This window comes from Oryctolagus cuniculus, chromosome 9 (genome assembly GCF_964237555.1).
Source record: "Oryctolagus cuniculus chromosome 9, mOryCun1.1, whole genome shotgun sequence".
NCBI classification, from domain to species: Eukaryota; Metazoa; Chordata; class Mammalia; order Lagomorpha; family Leporidae; genus Oryctolagus; species Oryctolagus cuniculus.
Window position 1 is genome coordinate 81,044,109 of NC_091440.1, and position 12,636 is coordinate 81,056,744.

Genomic DNA, 12,636 nt, shown 5'->3' on the forward strand with positions numbered 1-12,636 from the left:
CACAGAAGGACTCGCCAGGAACCTGTGCTAAGCTCGAGAACACATGCTGGCATCAGAAGTTGGGGTTTTATTTTGGAGAGACTTGGGAGTCACGGACAATCGTAAGCAAGGGAGTGAAAGATCAAAATTGGGTTCTGTCTCTGAAGTTATCTTAGCACAGTGTTGGTTGCATTTCTGAATAACGGGCAGAGTGAAATGCACAAACGGCTTTCAGAACATAAGGCATCCTGCCATTTTACGGAAATATGTTCAAGACCGTTTTGGTTGTCAAGCCAGCACGCTATATGGCTGAGCAAAGACTGTGCTTTCATCCTCTAATCTTAAGCTTAGTTGATGTCAGATTTCGGTAGCCTGTGTGTCTCAGTTCTTTAAAGTTGGAGTCCGGCTCCACCAGAGCCGGAGTGGAGGCAGAATTTACCTGTACCCCACCGTTTCTAGTACTTAGCAAGGCTGTTAAAAATAAGCATCATAATAAGAAAAAAAAAAACCTAGGGTGCTTCAAAAAGTTCATAGGAAATAGAATTAAAATATAAGCTAATTTGGTGTAAAAGTTTTTGACATCCATGTACAGAATGTTTTGAAGACCCCTGCTGAACAATTGTTTACATTTTTTAGTGTGAACAAAAGTTACATTTCATCCATTTTTGCATAAACTTTTTTGAAGTACCTTTATAGAGCTCATCTCTCCCAAATTTAGATTTTTCTTTTAAATTTGCATCTGCGCCTCTTCAAGGGAGCAGAATGCCCAAGAGGGTGTAGAGGCTACAGGACGGTTCATCTTCTCGGATCTTTGAGTTTCCTCAAACTGGAAAGAAAGCTTTTTGTTTTAAAACAAATGAGGGAGGCATGATATCTTCCAGCTTTATGGAGGAGGACATGTCAAATAGATTCACAGGAAGCAGCCTTGTTTTCTTCTCCCGTTAAGGTATGTCAGTGGAAAAAGTGAAAAGTAGTCATTTCAATTGTAAATCATCACTCCATTTTTTAAGTGCCTCCTCTACATCAATAGACATAATTCATTTTGTTCAGAAAACATAAACACAAATTCAAGTCCACAACCCTGCGCCTGAGCCCAGATTGCAGCAGTAAACTAATGCCTTGCTTGTTCTGGAGTTTCTCACCTCCTTACACTGCTCCAGGGAGGGCGTATGTAACATTGTGCACATTTTGGAAAGGAGAGACTAGGGCTTTGAGATGTAACTGGATTTGCTCAGAGACCCGGATGTCAAGCCCTGCATTTAGCATTGTTTTATTGCTCCCTACTGCCACCTTCCTTTTTGAAACTTGTCTTTATGTTGTTGTTTTTAACCTCAACTTGCTGTCTCCCTCCCCTTACCAGCTTCTGCCTTTCCTCTAGTCATTTACTTGTCCCTTTCTCCCAGCCCTGTCCACTTTTCTACCTAGAAATTGATAAGGTTCGTTCAATCATCATGGTCACTGTCAATCACCGTCAGCCATGCCCATATACAAGCTGGTTTTTATCTCAGTTATTAAAGATAGCTACAACCACCACAAACCAGTATTAAGTCCCTACTGTTCGCACATTCACTGTGCTCACTTTCAGTCTGCAAGAGATGGAGGTCGGGATCACACTGAACAGATCAAATGTAATTCCAGAGGGCCAGAGAGTGGGGGTGTCCTTAAGTGTATGGGTCTCAGGGCAGGCTTCTTGGAGGGGATGTCACGTAAGCTATGCCTTCAAGGAAGGAGAAATGTTATCTGAGTAGAGTAGAACAGTCTTCCAGGCAATTCTAGCTAGTTCATGGCCCAAAAGACACTCACCCCATCACATCACACATTTCCCTCTGCTCCCAAGAACCAAAACCGCCCGAGCCGGATGTGGTTACGTTGCCAAGGAAGGGAGGCATTACTCTCCTCTAATTAAAAGCATCCCTGTATCTCCACCATCCCCAAGGCTGCCACCATGGACCAGCGGCTGTGGGACTCTCTTGCAGGTATGAATGGGGCAGCCTAGGGGAGTCGGGTTTCCCCCAGGGCCCATGCAGGGAGATTTGGGTGGTCCAGTCTGATCTAGGACTCATATCCTCCAATGGGGAGACCTAATACTTCACTCATCACTCTGGACCAAATATGACTTCCCAGCACTATTCCAAACCCACATCTGGAAGACGTCCAAGCTGCATGCGATTTCCTGTCATTGATTTGTTATTGATTAAGCCTGGGGTCTGGCACTCAGCCCAGCCTCAGCCCCAGCAGCAGTAGCCACAGGCTTCTCAAATAGAGTGGAACAGAAGGCCCTGAAAACCCAGCCATGTCCCTGAGCCTCCATAAATCAAGCCAGGAAAGGAAAGAGAAAGCAAGAGAGCTTTTGCAGGAGGTGGACAGTCCCTTTGCCAAAGACCTTTGACCAGAAGCATCACGGGGCCAGCTTTGCTGGGAATCCATCAAGGACTGCAGTCCTTTCTGACTTGAGGTCAGTGCAGAACAAGCAGATTCACGTAGCTCTCGCTCTATTCGGCCTGTTTGGAGAACTCACTGGGTTCCAAGTGCCCTGCGCGACACTAGTGGTACAAATTGTGAGTACAGCCATCTCTGCCCTTGAAGAGCTTGTGATCCCAGAGGAGGAGGCATTTGCTCAACAGAGACTCAAATAGCTGTGTAATCGTCCGTCCTGGGATGCAGGAGATGGTATCTTCGCTGCGTCTTGGTAGAAGACAAATGAGAATATGTCAGGGGAAAAACAGCAAGAGGAGTGTGACAGATGAAAGAGACAGCAGCCAGAGCACTAACGTGGACCATGAAACAATGACCCGGGCTGAGGCTTCCAGGCAGTGTCTGACTAAGTATGCACCCCCAAAGAAGACAGTGGCTCAGGCAGTACGGCACCGTAAGGCACGGAGAGTTGGCAGGCGTGTTGTTCTGCAGGTGACGGGCCGACATGGAGGAGCTGTGAGGAGAATGGTCATGGGTGCATTTTCGAGATGTAGGGAAGGCAAGGGCTGAAGCAAGAAGACATGTTGGGATTCTGTTGCAGGAGTCCTGCAACAGGAAGCAAATGTGTTTACACGACAAATCTCACAGCTCCTGGGGTGGGAGAGGAGGGAGGGAACAGGTGTTTACCCTGGCAATTAAGACGCGCATGTCCTGCATCTGAGTAGCTGAGTTTCACTCCTAGCTCCAGCTCCTGACTGGCTTCTTGCTAACGCAGATGCTGCGAAGCAGTGATGATAGCTCAAGTAATTGGGTCCCTTGCACCCATGTAGAAGCCCTGGATTGAGTTTGCAGCTCCTGGCAACAGTCCTGGCCCAGCCCTGGCCAGTGTGGGCATTTGGAGATTGAACCAGCAAATGAGAATTCTTTCAATTCTCTCTCTCTCTCTTTCTCTCTCTCTCTCTCTCTCTCCCTCCCTTTCTTTCCCTCCCTCCCTCCCTCTTGAATAAATTTTGTAAGAAAAAATTTTTTGAAGAGAGAAAGGGGAGGAAAATAAGAAGACCCCCACGTGTCAGACTCACGGAACCAGTTCAATTTATTCATTAATTTATTTACCCAGATGTTTGTAACATAACTGTAGTATATGTGTAAGCTAAGCCTTTCACTTAGACAACTAAACTGGGAAGCCGTTTTTTTTTTTTTTTTAAAGAAAAAGACTTATTTATTGATTTGAAATACAGAGTGACAGCAAGAGAGGGAGGGAGAATCAGAGAGAGATCTTCCATCCCCTGGTACATTCCCCAAATGACTATAAAAGCCAGGGCTGAAACCAGGAGCCAGAGTCTCCCATGTGGGTGGCAGGAGCCCAGTCACTTGGGCCATCCTCCACTGCTTTCCCCGGTGCATTAACAGGGAGCTGGATCAGAAACGGAGCAGTGGGAACATGAATCGGCACCCATATGGGATGCCAGCATCATAGCCAGTGGCTTAACCTGTTGTGCCAGGACACCATCCAAACTGGGAAGTTCTTTAAACTGGGCATTCATGTAGTCAGTTGGTGAGTGTGATGACAATTTGGTAAAGCTTAGACCTGAAAATGTCAGAAATCCTTGTGTATCTAAAGTGGAATTTTGTGTGTGAGAGAACTTTGTTGTAGTCCGTGTATATGTATGTGTGAATGTGTGAGTGTGTGCCTGTTCATAACTGTACGAAGGGTACAAGGGTACTTCCAGAAATTAATGGAAAAAGAAATGAAAAGATAAAGTCTAGCCATAGTTTTTTTCAGCATAGAGTTTTCATGAACTTTGCAAAGTTCATATACTTGGATTTCAAAACTTTTTGCTCCACTGTAAATTTATCTTTTAATTCCATTTTCCATGAACTTTTTGAAGTACCCTCATAATTCTCACTAATGATTGTGGCTAAGCTGCCTGAAAGTCCTGTGATATCCTTTTTCTGTGGCTGTGCCTGATTATTTTCAACTATGAATAGTTCCCAATCAGGTTTGAGGACCTTACAAAGGGAGATGGCTGCCTTTGTGGGAAATCCGAAACTCTTCTCTGCTTAGCATTCTCCCAAGACTGAATCTTGCAGGACTCTGTGTGCTTAGAACGCCAGTGGATTTGATGCAGAGGGAAAGAGAATGAGAGTCAGCAGAAAGGCCTCTCCTGCTCAGAGCTAGGGCAGCATCCAGCATTCTGCCTTTCAGGAAGTGGAAGGTGGACACTGCTGCCCAAGGATGTCACAGGCAGCTCCCCCACAAGTGGATCCACAACCACAAGAATAATGTTACCTGAATTTCCTTTAGGGCTTTATGACTTGCAAAGTATCATTTTCCATAGCTCTTTTTTTTAAAAAAGATGTATTTATTTATTTGAAAGCAGAGTTAGAGTGATAGAAGAGAGAGAGAGAGAGACAGAGAGAGAGAGAGAGATCTGCCATTCGCTGGTTTGTTCCCCAAATGGCCACAACAATAGGTGCTGGGCCAGGCTGAAGTCAGGAGCCCAGAGCTTCTTCTAGGGCTCCTACGTGGGTGCAGGGACCCAAGGACCTGTTTTGCCATCCTCCACTGCTTTCTCAGGCATATTAGCAGTGGGCTGGATCAAAGTGGAGAAGCTAGGACTCAAAACCGGCATCCACATGGGACACAGGTGCTGCAGGCTGTCATTTAACCCCCTGTGCCACAGTGCCAGCCCCATTTTCCCGTATTTGTAAGAGCCCTTTGAATATGGAGGAGGAACCTAAATATCTGAGACATGTTTTGGATTTTGGCCTTCAGATATATAAATGCTTTCTTGTTGATATAGTCATTCAGTGCTGTGGCGTGGTAGGCTAAGCCATCACCTGCGGCCCCAGCATCCCATATTGGTGTGGTTAGTGTCCCAGCTGCTCCTCTTCTGATCCAGCTCTCTGCTATGGCCTGGGAAAGCAATGGAAAATGTCCCAAGTGCTTAGGCCTCTGCACCCACATGGGAGACCCAGAAGAAGCTCCTGGCTCCTGGCTGCAAATGGGCTCAATTCCAGCCATTGCGTTCATTTGGGGAGTGAATCAGCGGATGGAAGGCCTTTCTCTCTGTCTCTCCCTCTCTCTGTCTATAACTCTACCTCTCAAATAAAATAAATAAAATCTTTAAAAATATACATAGTCATTCACAGATCCAGTCAACATTCAGTAAAAAAATAAACAATTCCAAGCATCTAAGCTAAGACCTGCAAATAGAAAGATGTAATCTAGTTTCTAATCTGTCCATGTGTACTTGTTGTGTCATTAATTTAAGAGTATACAAAATCCACATATGTAAAGATGCTTGCAGTTTGCAGTTTTACATATGCCATATTTATAGAATGCGTGTACCAAAATATATATTTGCTTGTGTACATATGAGAGAAAGGTAGATTACCTCTTTATGTTCCAAAATTAAAAATTGAAAACCCACAGGAAACAGAGCAGACAATATTTTAAGTCTTCAAGATACCAAAAATTTTCTCTTTCTTGGGCTAAATTTGAGTGAAGTGGAATAGCCTATGCACTTGAGAAAATCTAGGCAGCCTAACTCAAAGAAAGCACCAGCACAACACTGTTTGCATACAAAGAGCTTCTCAGAATTGTGGGTTCCATCTGAAACCCCAGATTAAGAACTCCCTGGCGCTGCGGCTCAATAGGCTAATCCTCTGCCTGCAGCACTGGCACCCCAGGTTCTAGTCCTGGTTGGGGCGCCGGATTCTGTCCCGGTTGCTCCTCTTCCTGTCAGCTCTCTGCTATGGCCCGGGAGTGCAGTGGAGGATGGCTCAAGTCCTTGGGCCCTGCACCCACATGGGAGACCAGGAGAAGCACCTGGCTCTTGGCTTCAGATTAGCGCAGTGCGCTAGTGGCAGCACGCCAGCAGTAGGTGCCATTTGGGGGGTGAACCAACGGAAGGAAGACCTTTCTTTCTGTCTTTCTCTCACTGTCCACTCTGCTTGTCAAAAAAAAAAAAAAAAAAGAGAGAGAGAGAGAGAGAATTCCCAGTTCATACCTTACTCTAAACAAGACAGATTCATCTCAACCTTAAAAACTCATGTTTTAATTTTTTTATTTTATTTTGAGAATGCTAAAGGTTCAAGGAACACTACCTTCTAAATTTTCTGTCTAGCCTTAGGAATAACTGCACTGTCATTATAATCATTTTTAGACATAGAGCAACTTCTTCGCTTTTAAATGCAAATGGTTTGCAGTGTTGAACAGTATGTGGATGCCTTTCCCTGTTGTCCCCTCACAAAGCAGATCCCTGGTGTGCACTTAGGATGTTTTCTATGCTGAGAGTGGACCTTGGCATGAAGCTCACCCGGGAGGCTCATGATCTATTGAGGTCAATGACCCTGAGCTCCACATTAACCCTCGGCTTCTCCCATTCATTCATCCTCTGGAAGCCCATATCCCTTCCCTACAATTTGTTTGTTTGTTCAGTTTTCTTTCTCATAACATGGAAACATAATCTTCTGAAAGCACTTCTTTGACTGAAGCTCACATGGCTGACACAGGTTGCTTTCCCAGGGTTCTGCTGTGTTTGGTTATATTTTAACACATCTTTGCCCTTGAGATTCCACATATCAGGCATCTGATGGCTAATATTTTACTTATTAACTGGTAAGCACATTGTGAACCATAATTGCAAGACTGTCTTCCCTAGCCCTGTGTTCATATCCTCCCAGGATAAGGCCCTTCCTACCATTTTCAAAGTGTCACGTTTCTGTGGTGACTCTCACTACATCTTGTCAAGCAGCACTGCATGGTGTAAGGCATGGCTTCCTGCAGTACAGCGTCATTGAATAGAAAGACTATAGTGAGACATTCTATGGGATGTAAAAATGGATTGCCTGTTACATGCACGTCATAAGAAGAATCTAGAGGCAGGTTGATGGACAGCATGGGGCCCGGGATCCTCCGGAAGGCACAGATGGGGCAACATCAAAAACTCCTTCCAGGAAGGCACCGCAAGAATCCCAGCTCCAATATCAGCCTGTAGGCAGAAGAGGGGCTGTGTATGGCAGAACCCTTGGCTAACCTCTGGCTCAAATCTTACCATATCTGCCAGACTTCGGCTAGTCACCTTTCTGCGCTGCGAACCCTGGAAGGCGTTGCTATGCTCTAAAGAGCTTTTGTGTTTTGGGGGGCTGGGGATGTCTTGAAAGGTTCCTTTCTTTCCCTTCTTGGTTTGAAGACCTGCAGGACAGAACCCTGCTACCAACAGCTGTGCATTCTCCCAGAGCGCTGAGCAGCAGGCTTCCCCATCGGGGCACCCAACAGATGTCTCTGAATAAATAAATACACAAATGCCTTTCACTCCTGAAAGCCAAGTGAAGACGAGCTGAATGGGGAGAGTCAGAGACCATGAGAAATGCTATGTTCTATTATGGGAAAGAAATAATAAGCACTTTTGCTGTAGTCATACTAGCAGATGCTCTGTTCCAGGTACTTGTCTCTTTATGTCACGGTGATTTGTTCGTTTAATCCTTGTGACAGTCTTCCAAGGTAGGGCTCCCATTCTGTAGAGGAAGAGGCTGAGGCATACTAAAGTTAGCCTAGCCATGGTCTCAAAAGTGATCAGGAGTGGAGCCAGAATTTGGACTGAGCTCTTGTTTCTGACCCCTTTCTGCCCTGGTACCTCTCTTGCGTCCAGTTAGTTTCCTTATGCCCTCAAATAAAGGAGAACTTTCTAGACAAAGTGACAGGTTATTTTTGTTCATCAATGAAACTCAGTGTATGGGTTCAATTAGAGAAGAAACTTGGGTTTTAGTTAAATAATAGAGATGCCATTAGTTAAGAGCAACATGAAAGGAGAATGGATCTGCATGTTGAACTCCCTCTAAAGCAAGAACATTAGCCCTGCACAAAAGTAAAATTGTTCTTGTCGTAAAAAATTACGCTTTTGGTGAATTTGCTAGCTTTACAAACTTGGGGTCACTTTTTGCTTTTGATTATTTAAATGATTTGAGGAGTCATGTAGATTCCAAATATTCATCTAGTCATTAAAACAAGATGCGGAGTTGTTCTTTATTTGGTCTGGTTTGTTTATTGCTTTGTTTTTTAAGTACAGCCTTGAAACTTGGGCAACCAGGAAATACCAATTTGTAACATAAAGTGAAATGCATCTATGAAATTGTCTAAAGACAAATGGAACAGCTGTTGCATAAAAATCTCCACTTTCCAAATACCTAAAGCTTCCAAGGAGGAAGAGGTGGGAACATGGTCCAGGATCTAACCTTCACTTTGAACTTCCTGAGTTGTGTTAGTTTAAGACATCCCTGTAGCATCATTTAAACATAGTTTTGGGGTATGAATAAACTTCCACTTGGAATTTCCTTTTTGAAGTCTGCTGAGAATATAAATCTAAACCATATGAGCTATGTCTTCATGCAGAATGTAGAATAGCATGAGAAATGTCAGCTCAGAAGTAATCTCTGAAATACATTCACCAGCATGCATGTGCTGACAAAATTCTTTATTTAGATGACAGCCTCCAGGGAACTGGACTTATTATTTTTAACCCATGATCATGGAAGCCTGAACTAATAAAATAAGATGGTTTTTCATGTAATGGCAGTAGGAATATCATTCAGCCATCTAGAATGTTTGAAATGACGTCTGGTGGCACTGTCAAGTGAAAACTTTGATGTGAAGTTTAGGTGAAATGGATGGTGTGCTTAGCTAGATACACATATACATCTTCATCATAAAAGAATGAGGGACTGTCTACCAACAAAATGTTAGTCTGTGGATGTAGAATTATGGCAGTTTTCCCATCCCCCCCTCCCTCCAACCCCCTCTTCCTTTTTTCCTTTCTTGTTCCCTTTTTTCTTTTGTTTGGTTACTTACTAGCAGAAAATTGAAATTACAGCACTTGTGAAATTGCATCTGTGGGGGACTTATTCCAGAATTCTCAAGGTTACCACAATCTGCAGACGCTCAAGTCCCTTGTATAAATGCTGTAGTATTTGCATAGAAGCTGCGCACATCCTCCTGCATGCTTTAAATCGTCCCTAGATGCCTGTGATGCCTAGAACAGTGTGAATGCTGAGCACGCATGGGTTAAATAAGTACAACATTATTATGGGAATAATGAAAAGGAAAAAGTCCTGCACATGTTCTGTACTGACACCATTGTTCTTTTTTTATGTTCAATCCACATTTGGCTAAAACTATGGAGGCAGAATCCTTAGATATGGAGATCACCAGTATTTTTATTTGATTTTTGAAAATGATTACACAGTGTCTTTACATTTGTCATCCTGCCTTACTCGAGGGCATCTAAAGCTCAGGGTTTTGCCTTTGCTCAGCAGGTCCTTGAGTTGGTTCTCAGAGATTGACTGGACTGTGTAGTATCCAGAGTTCAGGGTCGTCGTGGAATTAGCATCACTGAAATCTTGGGGTAATGCCTCTTTACTAGCACTTTCATAACAAAAGTTCCCCTGGCTGCCCTTTTTAAAAGAAAAAATACATTTATTTACTTATTTGAAAGGCAGGGGGACAGAGAGAGAGAAGGAGTGGGAGTAAGGTTACTTTTCCATCTACTGGTTCACTCCTCATATGCATGCAACAGCCGGGGTGGAGGAAAGGCCAAAGCCTGGATCCAAGAACTCCTTCTGGGTCTCCCATATGAGTAGCAAGGACTCAAGTACTTGGGCCATCATCCACTGCCTTCCCAGGCTCATTAACTGGAAGCTGAATCAGAAGCGGAGTAGCCAGGTCTCAAACCAGGAACTCTGATACGGTAATGTGGGCATTCCAACCTGTGGCTTAATTTACTGTGCCACCCTATTTGCCTCTTTTATAGCACTTTTAAATTGCTGATATTGTTTTGTTTCCTTTCTGATTGTTAGCGCAATTTGGTTTTGGTTTGAGTGTGTATATGTGAGGGTTTCAAATATATGATTCTTCTATTAGAATTTACATAAGAAGAATTTTTTAAAAAAACTTTGTTTATTTGAAAAGCATAGAAGAAGGCATGCCTGCAACATCCATGACTGGGCCAGGTCAAAGCTGGGAGCCAGAAACTCCATCCTGGTCTCCCCCATGGATGGCATGACCTGCTGCTTCCAGGTGCACATTAGCAGGAAGCTAGAATCAGGAGGGGAACCAGGACAAGAACCCAGGCAGTCCAAGATGGGAAGCAGTGTCCCAAACAGTATCTTAACTACTACACCAAATGCTCACGCCTAAGGAGAAATTTTAAGTTTCTCCATCTCCTTTTCAAATCTGTTCTTAGAGAAAGTGAGCCTTTTATACCTGAATCCAGTGAGTACTGGGGCAAGTATATTAGTCAAAATCATTATATTGACTCCCTTAATAAAAATCATCATCCCCCAAAGCTAGCCAGGAAATTAAATTATATTCATACTATACAATGTACCTAGACCTCCATTTAGAAGTAGTTGCTTTTTTACAGAGCAGATACTTCTGCCATTTTCTATTGTGCTCTTGAAGTTTGAAGAAGCTCAGTGAAGATTTTGTGCTATTGATTCTCAGCCTTTTTCAAGACCAAGTGAAGATTTTGTGCCAATAAGTATTAAGGTCTAAATAATTTTATTAATTCAAAATTATCTACCATACAGCATGAACAATTTGAGAGTTTAAAAATTTTTAATGTATTTTAAGCTTTTAAAATATTTTTATAGTTCCTATAAATTTATTTACCTGTGAGGTTGCATTTGTGGCATGTTGATGGGGACTCAGTTGGTTTCTTTTTTAAATAAACTTATCTGTTTTTAAACATCTTTTTTAAAATATTTATTTGAAATGCAGAGTAATAGAGAGTCAGAGGCAGAAAGAGAGAGAGAGAGGTCTTCCCTCCTATGGTTCACTCCCCAAATGACCGCAAAGGGCGGAGCTGGGCCGATCTGAAGCCAGGAGCCAGGAGCTTCTTTTGGGTTTCCCATGTGGATGCAGGGGCTAGGACTTGGGCCATCTTCTACTGCTTTCCCAGGCCATAGCAGAGAGCTGGGTCAGAAGTAGAGTAGCCAAGACTAGAACCAGTGCCCATATGGGATGCTGGCACTGCAGGCAGTGGCTTTACCTGCTGTGCCACCACACTGGCCCCTCAGCAAATTAAAGTTAATTTGCCCTGGTGACATCAATGGCTCTGATGAACAAAAAGGTTCCAATGCCCAGGTATGTTTCCCACTTTCAGTGGGGAGTTTTATCTCTTCTACTCCACATCAGGTAAAGCTGAACTCTGCAAAGAATTCTGCAAGGAATGCATAACATCAAATAGCTATCAATGAGCTGCAAAATTAAAAACTCAAGTATTTTTTAAAGATTTTATTATTTATTTGAGAGCTAGAATTACAGACAGTGAGAGGGAGAGACAGAGAGAGGTCTTCCGTCCGTTAATTCACTCCCCAAAAGGCCGCAATGGCCGGAGCTGCGCCGATCCGAAGTCAGGAGCCATGTGCCTCTTCTGGGTCTCCCATGCGGGTGCAGGGGCCCAAGCACTTGGGCATCCTCCACTGCACTCCCGGGCCATAGCAGAGAGCTGGATTGGAAAAGGGGAAACCAGGTATAGAATCAGCACCCATATGGGATGCTGGCACCTCAGATTAACCTACTGCGCCACAGAGCCGGCCCCAAAACCCAAGTATTTAAAGAGCAAACCTCTGAGCTCAGTGGATCCTTTGGCCTTGAAGAAAAACGAGAAAAATGAGTCTGCACCTGAAAGCCTAATAGCAACTTAATTTCTTGAATTTGACCTCTTATTTTCTTAAATGAGTGAAAAACTATTGACAGAGCCAACGCCATCTCCAGATGCATCAGGGAAGCATAAAACCTTCCAGAAAACTGAGACAACATGTTGAAAAATCCCCAATAAATATTTTATTTACCTCTGAGCCAGTGCCAAGGAATAAAAAGGGAACCCAAGCATTATCAAGATTTTACGTGTAGTCAGGTAATAAAACTACACTTGAGTCATGCAGATGTTTCCTTGGAGTTGAACTGGGTAAAAATCAGTCTTGATTGATCCAGATACTATACTTCCTGAAAAGTTAAGTACAGAAACTCTTGAAAAGGGAGTCCATAGCTCCGGCTGAGTTGTACCTTGCCATGGCAGCCCTCCGGAGTGAAAGAACTGAGAAGGGCACAGGGATTATTGGAGTTGCTTTATCCTAACAGAATCCGTGCTCCTTCTTTTGACTACACAGCAAGGTTTTCTGTGATAACCATGAAAGTTTCTGTTGTAAGTGGGGTATCTAGAGCTAAAAAAGAATTGA

The 12,636-nt window shown here is 43.6% G+C and overlaps 1 protein-coding gene across 23 annotated transcripts in view; it reads left to right on the forward strand.

Annotated features, from left to right (window-relative positions):
- Window positions 1-12,636, forward strand: part of STARD13 (StAR related lipid transfer domain containing 13) — a 583,995-nt gene that overhangs the window by 491,427 nt on the left and 79,932 nt on the right. The window lies entirely within an intron of this gene.